The sequence below is a fragment of the Xenopus tropicalis genome, chromosome 7 (assembly GCF_000004195.4).
Source record: "Xenopus tropicalis strain Nigerian chromosome 7, UCB_Xtro_10.0, whole genome shotgun sequence".
Taxonomy (NCBI): domain Eukaryota; kingdom Metazoa; phylum Chordata; class Amphibia; order Anura; family Pipidae; genus Xenopus; species Xenopus tropicalis.
In genome coordinates this window covers 36,260,369-36,276,158 of record NC_030683.2, presented here as the reverse complement: position 1 = coordinate 36,276,158, position 15,790 = coordinate 36,260,369, and the positions used below count along the sequence as shown (strand labels likewise).

General features: G+C 39.3%; 1 pseudogene; it reads right to left on the bottom strand.

Moving 5' to 3' along the window:
* Nucleotides 1–5,085: 5,085 nt before the first annotated feature.
* LOC100489891 lies at nucleotides 5,086–7,841 on the bottom strand (annotated as a pseudogene).
* Nucleotides 7,842–15,790: the final 7,949 nt, after the last annotated feature.

Here is a 15,790-nt window from a genome sequence, read left to right as displayed (position 1 = left end):
ATTCAAAGAGAAAATTAAGTCCTTTTAACAATATATAAAAAGAGAGAGATAGAAGATTAAAATAGAAGAATAAAACCTGATAGGTCGCACAGCCGTTCCGCTCCTATTGTTTAATTCTACCTTAGTTTTGGTTGTTACATATGTTTTTGCCCCTAGTTCGTGGTATAGCTTTTCCCTCAGAAAGATTCCAGGTGTACCACCCATGCTGCCCATGTTTGTACGAATGCTTCATGCTTCCCTTGCGTGAAAAATCATTTTTAATGGGATTACAGATAGATAATGATCATTATCTTTTCTGGATAGTCACGCAGTAATGGACATCACTACTGGCTTTGGTGTAAAGATTTTAGGGCTTATTTACAGCACACATAAATGTACACAAATTGACACTGTGTGTGACAGTAAGCATCAGGCCTGAATTTACATAGTTACATAGTTACATGGGGTTGAAAAAAGATCAGAGTCCATCAAGTTCAACCCTTCCAAGTAAACACAGCACACTCAACCTATACTTACCAATCTATACACTCACATACATAAACTATATATACAAACATTAATACTAACTGTAGATATTAGTTTCACAATAGCCTTGGATACTATGCTTGTTCAAAAACTCATCCAGGCCCCTCTTAAAGGCATTAACAGAATCTGCCATTACAACATCACTAGGAAGGGCATTCCCCAACCTCACTGCCCTCACCATGAAAAACCACCTACGCTGCTTCAAATGGAAGCCCCTGCCTCTAATCTATAGAACTGGCTGAAGGATAGAGTACAAAGAGTGGTTGTAAATGGAACATTTTCTAATTGGACCAGTGTGGTTAGTGGAGTACCGCAGGGGTCAGTCCTTGGGCCTTTGCTGTTTAACTTGTTTATTAATGACCTGGAGGTGGGCATAGAGAGTACTGTTTCTATTTTTGCTGATGACACTAAATTGTGCAAAACTATAAGTTCCATGCAGGATGCTGCCGCTTTGCAGAGCGATTTGACAAAATTAGATAACTGGGCAGCAAACTGGAAAATGAGGTTCAATGTTGATAAGTGCAAAGTTATGCACTTTGGTAGAAATAATATAAACGCAAACTATCTACTGAATGGTAGTGTGTTGGGGGGATCCTTAATGGAGAAGGATCTAGGGGTTTTTGTTGATAACAAGTTGTCTAATGCCAGGCAGTGTCATTCTGTGGCTACTAAAGCAAATAAAGTGCTGTCTTGTATAAAAAAGGGCATTGACTCAAGGGATGAGAACATAATTTTGCCCCTTTATAGGTCCCTGGTAAGGCCTCACCTTGAGTATGCAGTGCAGTTTTGGGCTCCAGTCCTTAAGAAGGATATTAATGAGCTGGAGAGAGTGCAGAGACTGCAACTAAACTGGTAAAGGGGATGGAAGATTTAAACTATGAGGTGAGACTGTCGAGGTTGAGGTTGTTTTCTCTGGAAAAGAGGCGCTTGCGAGGGGACATGATTACCCTGTACAAGTACATTAGAGGGGATTATAGGCAGATAGGGGGTGTGCTTTTTTCCCATAAAAACAATCAACGCACCAGAGGCCCCACCCCTATAGTTACATAGTTACATAGTTACATAGTTACATAGGGTTGAAAAAAGACCTGTGTCCATCAAGTTCAACCCATCCAAGTAAACCCAGCACACCTAACCCACACTTACCAATCTATACACTCACATACATAAACTATAAATACAACCACTAGTACTAACTGTAGATATTAGTATCACAATAGCCTTGGATATTATGATTGATCAAGAACTCATCCAGGCCCCTCTTAAAGACATTAACAGAATCTGCCATTACCACATCACTAGGAAGGGCATTCCATAACCTCACTGCCCTCACCGTGAAAAACCACCTACGCTGCTTCAAATGGAAACTCCTTTCCTCTAATCTAAAGGGGTGACCTCTGGTGCGTTGATTGTTTTTATGGGAAAAAAGAACATCCCCCAACTGCCTATAATCCCCTCTAATGTACTTGTACAGAGTAATCATGTCCCCTCGCAAGCGCCTCTTTTCCAGAGAAAACAACCCCAACCTCGACAGTCTCACCTCATAGTTTAAATCTTCCATCCCCTTTACCAGTTTAGTTGCAGTCTCTGCACTCTCTCCAGCTCATTAATATCCTTCTTAAGGACTGGAGCCCAAAACTGCACTGCATACTCAAGGTGAGGCCTTACCAGGGACCTAAAAAGAGGCAAAATTATGTTTTCATCCCTTGAGTCAATGCCCTTTTTTATACAAGACAGCACTTTATTTGCTTTAGTAGCCACAGAATGACACTGCCTGGCATTAGACAACTTGTTATCAACAAAAACCCCTAGATCCTTCTCCATTAAGGATCCCCCCAACACACTACCATTCAGTAGATAGTTTGCGTTTATATTATTTCTACCAAAATGCATAACTTTGCACTTTTCCACATTGAACCTCATTTTCCAGTTTGCTGCCCAGTTTCCCAATTTTGTCAAATCGCTCTGCAAAGCAGCAGCATTCTGCATGGAACTTATAGTTTTGCACAATTTAGTGTTGTCAGCAAAACTAGAAACAGTACTGTCTATGCCCACCTCCAGGTCATTAATAAACAAGTTAAAAAGCAAAGGACCAAGGACTGACCCCTGCGGTACTCCACTAACCACACTGGTCCAATTAGAAAATGTTCCATTTACAACCACTCTTTGTACTCTATCCTTCAGCCAGTTTTCTATCCAATTACAAATATTATGTTCTAGGCCAATATTCCTCAATTTGATCATTAACCTTCTGTGAGGTACTGTATCAAACGCTTTAGCAAAGTCCAAGTAGATCCCATCAACTGCCATTCCAGCACCGAGGTTCCTACTCACCTCCTCATAAAAGGCGACTAAATTAGTCTGGCAAGATCTGTTACACATAAAACCATGCTGGCACAAACTAATAGTATTGTGAACTGCAATGTATTCAAGTACCCTATCCCTTATTACCCCTTCCAAAAGTTTTCCTACTACTGATGTCAGACTAACAGGCCTATAGTTTTCAGGCTGAGAACGGGATCCCTTTTTAAATAATGGCACCACATTAGCAATTCGCCAGTCTCTCGGCACCATGCCAGACCTCAATGAATCCTGAAAAATTAAGTGAAGAGGTTTGGCAATCACAGCGCTCAGCTCATTTAATACCCTGGGATGAATCCCATCCGGCCCTGGACCTTTGTTTACCTTTACATGTTCAAGTCTCTTTTGAATTCCCTCCCGAGTGACCCATGCGTCAGTAGCTAAATTACTAGAACTGGGCATATTAAAAGGGAAGCCTTCATTAGCTGGCTCCTCAGATGTATAGACAGATGAAAAAAAATAAGAGTTCAAAATTTCTGTTTTTTCCCCGTTCTTATCAACCAACTTTACTATTCACATAATTAAAAAATAATTTTGGATTCTTTTTACTCCTAGCAGCAATATCCCTTTCCATTTCTATTTTAGCTTGCCTGATAGCTTTTTTGCATGCTTTATTTGCTTCCTTGTACCTGATGAAAGTTTCTGCTGTCCCAGCTAAATTGAATGCTTTAAAAGCACATTTTTTTGAACTGCATCAATCTCTATGGGAAAATCTGGAACTGAATTAGGAGAATAGCTTTTATTATCAAACTGAATCTGGCCCAATGGGCACAATTGCTTCAGTTGGATCTTCACTTTGCAACGGCAATAACATTGGAAAATGGTGCATTCTGGGTTAAAAACATGACACATTTCATCTAAAATGTAACTTTGAACAATGCACTTGTTTAAGTAATGACTTTGTATTTAAAAAGAACTAAAACCTAACAAAGCATATGGCTAGAGGTGCCGCATTTTATATACTAAACTTATTATACCAGCCAACAGGTTCAGCAGACACAGACCTATAAACGTAAAAATGTGTCTTTAAGTTGTGCACAGGGGTTTGCCATTTTGTAAGGCTATCTATTGAGTGTCGGCTGACCTCGCACGTGCTCAGTGTGTTCTGATTTGGGGGACAAAGATTAGGGATTGTCACAAATCACCAAATTATTAGCAGAAAGGAAGCCAACATTTGTTAGAGAAGCTTGTGATATATTGCTGATTAACATTCAACTCTGATGCAGACTGCACTGATTTCTGTGTTGGCATTTAATGCAAATAATATGAATTCATAACGAAGCATTCTTGTAGTATTATATAGTCTTTCCTTTTATAATGGCACAGTTAAAATAGGATGCCTTGCAGATTCAGATGCTCTATCATGGTTTGAAACTGTGAAATCGGGTATGTCTGTAAGAAATAAAAAATGTATATTTATTTTCAACAGTTTAGTATTTATGAAAGTTTTTTTTACATATGTCCAACTAAACGAGCTTATGTCTAAAAGAGGGTATATTTTCCCTTTAAGTGAGGATTGCCCAAACACTACTTACCTTCTGAATGTCACCCCGTATCTCACTACCATGTGGTAACCAGAGAAGCAGCTGTGCAGTGCTATGTGGAGGGATGCAAGTTTTTGATGCTTTAATGTTAATGTTTGCATAATATCATATGCAGGGCCAGGGTACACAGCAGTCTGACCCAGACTGGTCGCAGGAAAACATTGTCAGATCGCCACGTGTGTGGCCACCTTAAATCTCTCCCATGCCCAACCAAATCCATCACCAATCCGAAGTCCACACATTCCCCTTGAATAATGCTCATGTTATCCACATGAAAATGCTTCCCTATAGGCATCCAAGCATCCAAGGGAGTGTGTGGAAGATGGGCTCAGTCAGCCACGTTTTGACACCAGCATTTGGGATATAAAGGCAGTGAGGTTATATTCTTGTGGCAATATACCAGAACATCTTTTGTGGTCTGGGTAATTGCCATGGTTATCCCCAAATAAATCAGGCAATCAGCACTTATACAGGTTATATCAGATGGTTTCTATTAAGTACTGAATTATTTGACAAGTCTAGACCTGCCCAAAAAAATGCTAATTTAAAATGTGTTGTACATCTATATAGATGATTTTAAATGATTTTTTTCATTCAAAGAGAACTCTCAAATATTCATCATGGATGGATCATTGTTTACAGCTTTTTCATATCTTTTAATTCCAATTAACTAGTCCTGGTTTTCCTTACTGATGAAGCCAAGCAATCCCTGAGGCATCACTGGGGTTTCTCACTAACCTCTGATTGGCTATCCTTCTCAGAGACATCTCACACTGTTGTCTGTATTCATTCTTGTCTGAAATCCGCAGCCCTTCCTTGTACTGTTCTACAGCTTCGCCTTCAGATTTCTTCCATGTTTCCAGAAATTTTCCATAATTTAAATGTGTTATTTGTTTCTCATATTTAGGCAGGCTTGTTAGCTCTGTGGCCTTTTTATAGGTTTCCTCTGCTTTCTGATATTGATTGGATCTGACGTACATATCCGCTAAATCAAAATGTGCATGCAGAAATTTTTCAATTCCAGTACCATTTCAAAGTGAAATATGGCCTTTTCAGTTAGATCCTTTATTTCTTGTGTGTCTTGCCCTCTGTAATTCCCATTTCCTGTTCCCTTCCTTTGTATGATCATTTGCCTGTAGCACAGCCCCAGCTGATGATGGAGAAAGCCAGAGTTAGGAGTTATGCTTACAGCCTTCTTCAGGACTCTGATGGCTTCCTCAAACTTCCCAGCTCGCCTGTAAAATTTGGCAACATAGCGAAGCACATATGGAAGATCTGGTGTTAATTCTAGGGCATCCTTAATATGCTTCATTGCCTCTTCTTGCTTCTTTAACTCCTGTAGTTTCAAAGCCAAAAGTACCTTAATCACAGAGTCCTTTGGATTCAGCTTAACTGCCCGTTCCAATAGCTGGAATGAGACACTTTTGAAAGCAGGACAGTTTCTGCCTCGGAATTCCTCCAGCTGATAAACTACAGTGGCCAGTCCAGTATTCCATTCAGGATCATCTGGATTCCCTTTCACGGCCTCTTCAAAACAGCCTTTTGCTTTCTCATAGTATTGGCCACAAAAATTCACCAGAGCCCACCCTTGTTCTCCATTGGTCTCAGATTGCTTTAGGCATAGGGGTGGGGCAGACAGTTACTTTCACTTTCAATTCAGAACTTTTTAGATGTCGCTGCTCTCCTCACATTCCCCCTCCCTCCTCACCATCTAATTGTGTAACCAGTGCATGGATATGGGTATCAGGTCCCCCCATACTGGCACAGAAACAAGATTTTGGCAGGATACAATGCCTGCTTTGATAACAGTGTCCACAAAATGGCCCCTGCCTGCTTGCTGCAATTGTGAATTCCAAGGCTGAAGAAACTAAGATTAAAATAATTTATATACTGTAAGTAAAGTTTATTTTGCTTGACAACCACAATAGAAAACAATTTGGAATTATTTCTTAAGGTGACAGGTCTGCTTTAAGGGTAGCCCTGTTTATATGGGGTTTGGGATATAACATGGATAATCAGCTTAAAGTGGCCATACATGGGCTGATATAAGCTACTGGATTTGAAAATGGTTTGAATATCCAGTTAGATGAGTTTTAAATATTCTGCTCACTTTTGCCCCCACTCAGAAATGTAAGATATTATAAATTGAAAAAAAAAATAGAATAAAAGGCAGTTTTTTGTATCCTATATGTAAGCCTGATGTCAGTATAGGAAATCAAGAAAAGCAAATACTGCAAAGTGTGTACTTAAATTTGCAGCTGTATGGCGTAAAGGGGTGGGGGGTTCTTGTTGGTCATGTCTCTTGGGCTATTACGTGGGCTATCATTCTAGGTGGGCTAGGTTCTGAATCTGATGATGCACTGATAGAGATTATCTGCATTTTCATGGTCCAGCATGTCTCATAACCTAAAGATGCATAGTTTTCTAAACTTTCCAAACCGGTGGGTGTACTTTACCTTTACATGTTGCTTTTGCTACAACTACATTAAGCAAAACACATTCTTGTTAATTAAATATTGCTGAAAGATTTTACAAAATGCACTTTTATTTGTTTTTTTTTGTACCAAAAATGTTGTTAGAAAACATTGTTTTTCTATAAAAAGCCACTCAGCATATCCAAACATTTTTCATTACTTGATCTTTTCTCTGAATTTTGTAATCTTTTTGGAGATGTTGGGTGAAATAGCTAGTGTGTTCTGCTTGTTCTTCTGGGTCTCTTGCAATGAATAGTGACCGACTGCTGCTGCTGTTCTTTATACAGCGAATAAGATCCTATGATCTCCCTCAGGAGACCTCAGCTCTGGAAGGAAACAAGGGAGAAATGAAACTAAGCTACAGTCAATAACAGGTGATAAAGTCACTTAAACGGGACACAAGAAAAAAACGAAGACACAGATACATACAATAGTTATTTGCCACAAACCATGAATGACAGGTCTAGCACTTCACATTCACTTACAATGGTTGGTGGTGCTAGGGTTCCTAAACATGGTGGGCTAAACACTAATGATAAGTTGTTTAATCATAATTTAACAAAAAAAAAATAGGAGTAATAGAATAAAACAGTAGGATTAAAGGGCCCAGGTGCCCATAACTTGTTAAAAAGAAGTGGTGATGATTCTTCATGTTACTGTATGTTGACTTCTGATAAATATACCAAATAGGCTACTTTAAACAAGTGGGTCTCTAGGGAGCATTTTAAGTATTGGAAGAAATAGGGCAGTTTGATAGGTTGCTATATCTAGAAAAAGACAGAAGTTCAAGCAAAGTCTTGTATTGGGCTGTGACAATAATATTATGAGAGGAAATTGGGTGCCAATGACGGGATTTTCATAAACAAACAGTTGATATAGAACACTGAGATGGATGGAGTCCACCTTTGGACCAGGGTCTTCTTTGAAGGTCCGACATTTTTCAGGACCCCCCTTATCTAATGAAATGAGTACAAATACAATGCCAGGTTCTTGTTGGTGGGAAGACCAACGTTCTGGGAACAAAACATAGTCACTGACCTTTTCTTAGATAAGAGGACAGTCCCTGGAACACTTTGTTGCATTACAATGTCCAAATAATGATTTGTGGAAACTTGAATTAACTCCAGATGGGGCACAAGTTATGCAGGGTCATTGCCTGTGGGGGCCCCAGGCTTTTTAATCTTAAAGTACCTGATGGATGAGAGGATGAACCAAACAATGAACTTGCTTGATCTAATTATGTACAGATGCAGCCAAGTTCCTGTTAACACAGAGAAGAAAAAAATAAATAAATAAAATTGCATGGTCTGTTCTCTATTGTGTTTTGCTGGCAAGTCTTTGCACTTTAACACCATCTAGAGGCAGGATGTAACACTAAAAACATGGTGTCTGAACATGGTGAGATAAAATGTGAAAACTTGTGGCTGCATCTGTAAATATATTTATGCTAGGTGCGCTTTAGCAAGAAGGGGGGTAAACCCTACCTGAAGCCTACCACCAATCAACTGCTAGGGTAAGCTTTTAAAGATTTTTCCTCTGTTCACTTGTTTCCTGAGCAAACGCATGTTCAACACATGTTTTGTGCATTGAAGTGGGGTTTTGCTCAGTAGTTAGTTCACAGCTATCAGTTAGTTTCTGATATTGGCCTGGTACACTTATTGGGACTAGCTTATTGGCTACAACTTGGCTCTGTTCTAGATTCTGCCTTTGTTTAATCTCTGGTACTGTGCTATTGGTTCCCCCCTTGTGGATGATCCGTCTAGTATCCTGACTACACCCCTGCCCCCCCTGCCCATCTGACCATGCCACTGCCTCCCCAGTATTCTCAATGACGCTCTTCACTCCTTGTCTCTCTGGCACTTGTGAGTTATAGTTCTGCATCCAGCTATACTCACAAGCTAGTAGCTAGGTCTTGCTAATACAATTCTTGGCAATCTTGTGAATTACAGTTTTGTATCCAGCTATTACAGGCTCAGCCACTGAGATTCAGTGTCTCAATTCCTAACATTTTAACTAGTGTATAAATAATTATAATAATTATTTGTAGCGTATATATTTTTATATATATATATATATATCAATCCAAATGGTGTCCGCACTCCAAGGCTCAATATTCTGCGGGGTGCTAGCCAAAATTATGTCTGTATAGAAAATAATCATCTGTGGCCAGCACACCCTTCAATGTTTCATCAAAAAATTTTTTATTGTAGATATATTGTTAAAACCAACGTTTCGGTCCTTATTAGGACCGAAGCATCCTTGAGAAAGGTCCTAATAAGGACCGAAACGTTGGTTTTAACAATACAGGTCCTTTTCAAAAAATTAGCATATTGTGATAAAGTTCATTATTTTCTGTAATGTACTGATAAACATTAGACTTTCATATATTTTAGATTCATTACACACAACTGAAGTAGTTCAAGCCTTTTTTTTGTTTTAATATTGATGATTGTGGCATACAGCTCATGAAAACCCAAAATTCCTATCTCAAAAAATTAGCATATTTCATCCGCCCAATAAAAGAAAAGTGTTTTTAATACAAAAAAAGTCAACCTTCAAATAATTATGTTCAGTTATGCACTCAATACTTGGTCGGGAATCCTTTTGCAGAAATGACTGCTTCAATGTGGCGTGGCATGGAGGCAATCAGCCTGTGGCACTGCTCAGGTGTTATGGAGGCCCAGGATGCTTCAATAGCGGCCTTAAGCTCATCCAGAGTGTTGGGTCTAGTGTCTCTCAACTTTCTCTTCACAATATCCCACAGATTCTCTATGGGGTTCAGGTCAGGAGAGTTGGCAGGCCAATTGAGCACAGTAATACCATGGTCAGTAAACCATTTACCAGTGGTTTTGGCACTGTGAGCAGGTGCCAGGTTGTGCTGAAAAATGAAATCTTCATCTCCATAAAGCTTTTCAGCAGATGGAAGCATGAAGTGCTCCAAAATCTCCTGATAGCTAGCTGCATTGACCCTGCCCTTGATAAAACACAGTGGACCAACACCAGCAGCTGACATGGCACCCCAGACCATCACTGACTGTGGGTACTTGACACTGGACTTCAGGAATTTTGGCATTTCCCTCTCCCCAGTCTTCCTCCAGACTCTGGCACCTTGATTTCCGAATGACATACTTTGGACCACTGAGCAACAGTCCAGTGCTGCTTCTCTGTAGCCCAGGTCAGGCGCTTCTGCCGCTGTTTCTGGTTCAAAAGTGGCTTGACCTGGGGAATGCGGCACCTGTAGCCCATTTCCTGCACGCGCCTGTACACGGTGGCTCTGGATGTTTCTACTCCAGACTCAGTCCACTGCTTCCGCAGGTCCCCCAAGGTCAGGAATCGGTCCTTCTCCACAATCTTCCTCAGGGCCCAGTCACCTCTTCTCGTTGTGCAGCGTTTTCTGCCACACTTTTTCCTTCCCACAGACTTCCCACTGAGGTGCCTTGATACAGCACTCTGGGAACAGCCTATTTGTTCAGAAATTTCTTTTTGTGTCTTACCCTCTTGCTTGAGGGTGTCAATGATGGCCTTCTGGACAGCAGTCAGGTCGGCAGTCTTACCCATGATTGCGGTTTTGAGTAATGAACCAGGCTGGGAGTTTTTAAAAGCCTCAGGAATCTTTTGCAGGTTTTTAGAGTTAATTTGTTGATTCAGATGATTAGGTTAATAGCTCGTTTAGAGAACCTTTTCATGATATGCTAATTTTTTGAGATAGGAATTTTGGGTTTTCATGAGCTGTATGCCACAATCATCAATATTAAAACAAGAAAAGGCTTGAACTACTTCAGTTGTGTGTAATGAATCTAAAATATATGAAAGTCTAATGTTTATCAGTACATTACAGAAAATAATGAACTTTATCACAATATGCTAATTTTTTGAAAAGGACCTGTATATCTACAATAAAAAATTTTTTGATGAAACATTGAAGGGTGTGCTGGCCACAGATGATTATTTTATATATATATATATATATATATATATAAAGACTCAGCAGATCAGGCACTCACGTATCATTGGGTAACGAATGCCTGGGTGCAGAATGTCCAAGAGGATAGATACTGTAAATAAATATCCCGCACTCACAGGGCTTATGAGAACAAAAAATATTATTTATTGGCAAATGACTAACGTTTCGGCTGTGTCAGCCGAAACGTTAGTCATTTGCCAATAAATAATATTTTTTGTTCTCATAAGCCCTGTGAGTGCGGGATATTTATTTACAGTATATATATATATATATATATATATATATATATATATATATATATATATATATATATATTGTATATATACACCACACAGACCAATTAAAATAAATAACAGTGGTGTCTAAATTATGACAACATGTATATAGAGTAATCCAAAATGTCCAAGGTTGTAGCAAGGGAGACAGTGAGTGTGGGGAACCAGTGATTAATTAGCCCAACATTTCCATACTGTCATAACATGGACATATCTACAGTTAGTACTAGTGGTTGTATTTATAGTTTATGTATGTGAGTGTATAGATTGGTAGGTGTGGGTTGTGTGTGCTGGGTTTACTTGGATGGGTTGAACTTGATGGACTCTGGACTTTTTTCAACCCTATGTAACTATGTAACTACCTTTTGCAGCAATTTTATGTTAACCTTTGGTCTGTGTAAGATCTCTGTATGCTCTATATAATGATTTTCTACCCTCCCATGACAGCAGAAAGGTAGGTCTGGAGGAAAGTATTTATTATAGTATTGTTATCCAGTTTAACTCCAAACTCCTAGTGAAGACTGTAAACAAAAACTTGGATTTATACCAAATACTTTTTGTGTGGGAAGTCCAGTCTCTGTGCAAAAAAACCTTTGCAAACATACGTAATAATACCATGGAAGCAAAGTTCTGGATCCCTAAAAACCTCCAAAATTGGCCTCCTTAGGTCCCATCCACAGAGCAATTGTGCACATGTGATTGTTAGTGCAAGATACAGAGCACAATTTGCACCAATAATCTCTTATATCTGCCATAGCAGTGTAAGTCTCCCCAGTGCCTTTTAGCCCACAGTACTCACTCATTTATAAATATGAGTAACTTCCATTTAAATCAATGCAAATGGTTCTTCAAGGTGAGGGCAGTGGGGTTGTGGGATGCCCTGTCAGGTGATGCTGTGGTGGCAGATTCTATTAATGCCTTAAAGCAGGGATCCCCATCCTCTTTTAATTGTAAACTGCACTCAGATGTAAAAAGTGTTGGTGAGCCACAAAAGCATGAAAAAAAGTTCTTTGGGGATACCAAATAAGAACTGTGATTGGCTATTTGGTTGTCCAATGTGGAGGCTCTTCTTGGAGTAAAACTGTGTCTCTGTGCTTCCAAAACTTGCCTCAAAGCCTGAAATATAAAAACGGGCACTTACTTTAAGACCACTGGGAGCAACATAAAGGGAGTGGTGAGCAACATGTTACTCACGAGCCACTGGTTTTCGGATCACTGCCTTAAAGAGGGGCTTGGATGATTTTTTTGGACCAGCATAACATCCAAGGTTATTGTGATACTAAAATCTAAAGTTAGAATAGATATTGGTATATGTAGTTATACGTGTATATGTAAGTAGTTAGATAGGTTGGTAAGAGTATGTGTATATATGTGCACTTGGGGTTCATTCAACTCAACTGAACTATGCAACTAATTGTGCTCCAGGACTGAAACTTTGTGGGTACAGTTTTGCAGTTTGCATGGACCATGCTTGAGGAAACAGTAAATCTCAAGTAACACAAGTAAGCAAATCTCTTTCTCGTGATTTTATTATGAAGAACAACATAGTACGTATGTATATCTTTTTTTATAAAGCGCTAATTATATACGCAGTGCTGTACAGTAGAATACAGTAATACAAACAGGGGGTTATTAAGATGATAGATAAATACAACCTATAACAATATATACAGATAAATACAAGATAAATACAGTTGTAATAAGTTAAGAGTCAAAGACACAAGAGGATGGAGGTCCCTGCCCCGTAGAGCTTACAATCTATATGGGAGGGTAACTTACAGACACAAATAGGCGAATGCAGTATAAGTGCTGTAGGTCACAGTGGGTGACACTACAATATAAGTGTTAGTACCCAGATCAGGTGCTGGGTGAGTGCTCCAAAACAACCAACAAGTTTACAGTTGCACTGATTTTACATCAAATATCAGGGTTATTAGATGTATATAAGTAACATGCTATAGGGGACTTGTTAGCTAGATACATGATAGCAAAGCTTTCACTGACATACACCTCCAGGGCAGGTTTATAGGTTACTTACACACATTTTTACAAATATAAATAAGTGCAATTTTCGTATTTTATGGTACAACTAGGTCGTGAAATTAACCTAAAGTTGGAAATGTACCTATGTGAAGTGGTTTCTAATACTGTCTGAAACTAAGAGGTGGGAAAACAGAGATTTATGAGCTACAAGCGAACCAATTGGGTGCCATATGTATGTATGTATGTATGTATATCTTTATTTATAAAGTGCTACTTATGTACACAGTGCTGTACAGTAGAATACATTAATACAAACAGGGGTTTATTAAGATAATAGATAAATACAAAGTAAGCAGATTGGCAATCGGAAAGGGATATCACAAATGGGCACAAAAGGGTGATACAAGTAAAAGTTAACACTGGTTTAAAAAAGTACATGTTAGTGCACATTGCAAAGTAATAACAGTATTACACTATACAGTATATATAAATATTTTGGGTTTTTTTTCCCTCATAAGACCTTCGCTATGTCTAAAGCAGAAGAGGGCACTTTGGAGTATTCTATTGAACTGCTACTTACACACATAACTGACAATCATTTATATCAGCAACTAATCTGTTTGGCAAAAATATTGCATGTTTAGAAATGTAACAATTGTTTTACTCAAGCAGGTAGTAGGCTAACAAAGGAGTACAACCTATTAAACATGCATGAAATACTTACAATTTTAGCACAAACATGTATTTAAGTACTTCTTTGCCAGCGACAGTTATTTATAATCTAAAAACAATAAGCCTCACTTATGAATGCAACAACAAGTGCGGTATGCTATAGTGAAAGCAAATGTTCTTGGCTACGATTGGGATGAAATTCTGGGAAAAAACTCATTTGCATCCACAATTACAGTAAGCAACATGCAATTTCATGCAATTCTCAATTTTTTTTAGCCACAATGCTGCATTTTTCATGATCTTTTTCATGGTTACCAAGGGGAGATGTGCCTAATGCAATTGCGACTGATGCTTTAAAAATTGAGTGGATCTGATGGAATTTTGCTGAAAATCTTGTTGGCACCATTTCCAGCATTCTGCATTCTACATGCAAGTGACATGTACTCACTATTCTTTTGGAGCAACTGCGCTGCGAGGATTGACGCAGGCTATTGTGGGAACCCTGGATTTGGAAGTGGTGGTAGCTTTAGGGTTTCCCTGTGTCAGTAGGTGCAGCTGCACTCAATTCGTAACATGAGGCAGGAAGCGCTGAGTGCAACTATACAGAAGTATAAATGTAAGGTCATGCACCTGGGATGTAAAAATATGCAAGCCCCGTATACCCTTAATGGGACTGCACTAGGCAAATCCATAATGGAGAAGGACCTTGGAGTCCTTGTAGATAATAAACTTGGCTGTAGCAAGCAATGCCAGGCAGCAGCTGCAAGGGCAAACAAGGTTTTGAGCTGTATTAAAAGGGGTATAGATTCACGGGAGGAGGGGGTTATTCTTCCCCTTTACAGAGCGCTGGTAAGGCCCCATCTAGAATATGCTGTTCAGTTTTGGTCTCCAGTGCTCAAACGGGACATTATTGAGTTAGAGAGGGTCCAGAGAAGGGCAACTAAGCTGGTAAAGGGTATGGAAAGTCTCAGTTATGAAGAAAGACTGGCCAAGTTGGGTCTGTTTACACTGGAGAAGAGGCGCTTAAGAGGTGACATGATAACTATGTATAAATATATAAGGGGATCATATAATAACCTTTCTAATGTTTTATTTACCAGTAGGTCCTTCCAACGGACACGAGGGCACCCACTCCGTTTAGAAGAAGGGAGGTTCCATTTAAATATTCGGAAAGGATTTTTTACAGTGAGAGCTGTGAAGTTCTGGAATTCCCTCCCTGAATCAGTCGTGCTGGCTGATACATTATATAACTTTAAGATGGGGCTGGATGGCTTCTTAGCAAGTGAGGGAATACAGGGTTATGGGAGATAGCTCTTAGTACAAGTGAGGAAATACAGGGGTAGGGGAGATAGCTCTCAGTACAAGTGAGGGAATACAGGGGTATGGGAGATAGCTCTCAGTACAAGTGAGGGAATACAGGGGTAGGGGAGATAGCTCTTAGTACAAGTGAGGGAATACAGGGTTATGGGAGATAGCTCTTAGTACTAGTTGATCCAGGGACTGGTCCGATTGCCATCTTGGAGTCAGGAAGGAATTTTTTCCCCTCTGCGGCAAATTAGAGAGGCTTCAGATGGGGTTTTTTGCCTTCCTCTGGATCAACAGTTAGGTAGGTTATATATAGGCATTATGGTTGAACTTGATGGACGTATTTTTTTTTTCAACCCAACTTACTATGTTACTATGTTACTATGTTGTAACATGAGGCAGGAAGCGCTGAGTGCAACTATACAGAAGTACAGGTATAGGACCCGTTATCCAGAATGCTCGGGACCAAGGGTATTCCAGATAAGGGGTCTTTCTGTAATTTGGAACTCCATACCTTAAGTCTACTAAAAAATCAATAAAACATTAATTAAACCTAATAGGATTGTTTTGCATCCAATAAGGATTATTTATATCTTAGTTGGGATAAATTACAAGGTACTGTTTTATTTCTACAGAGAAAAAGGAAATCAGTTTTAATATTCTGAATTATTTGATTAAAATGGAGTC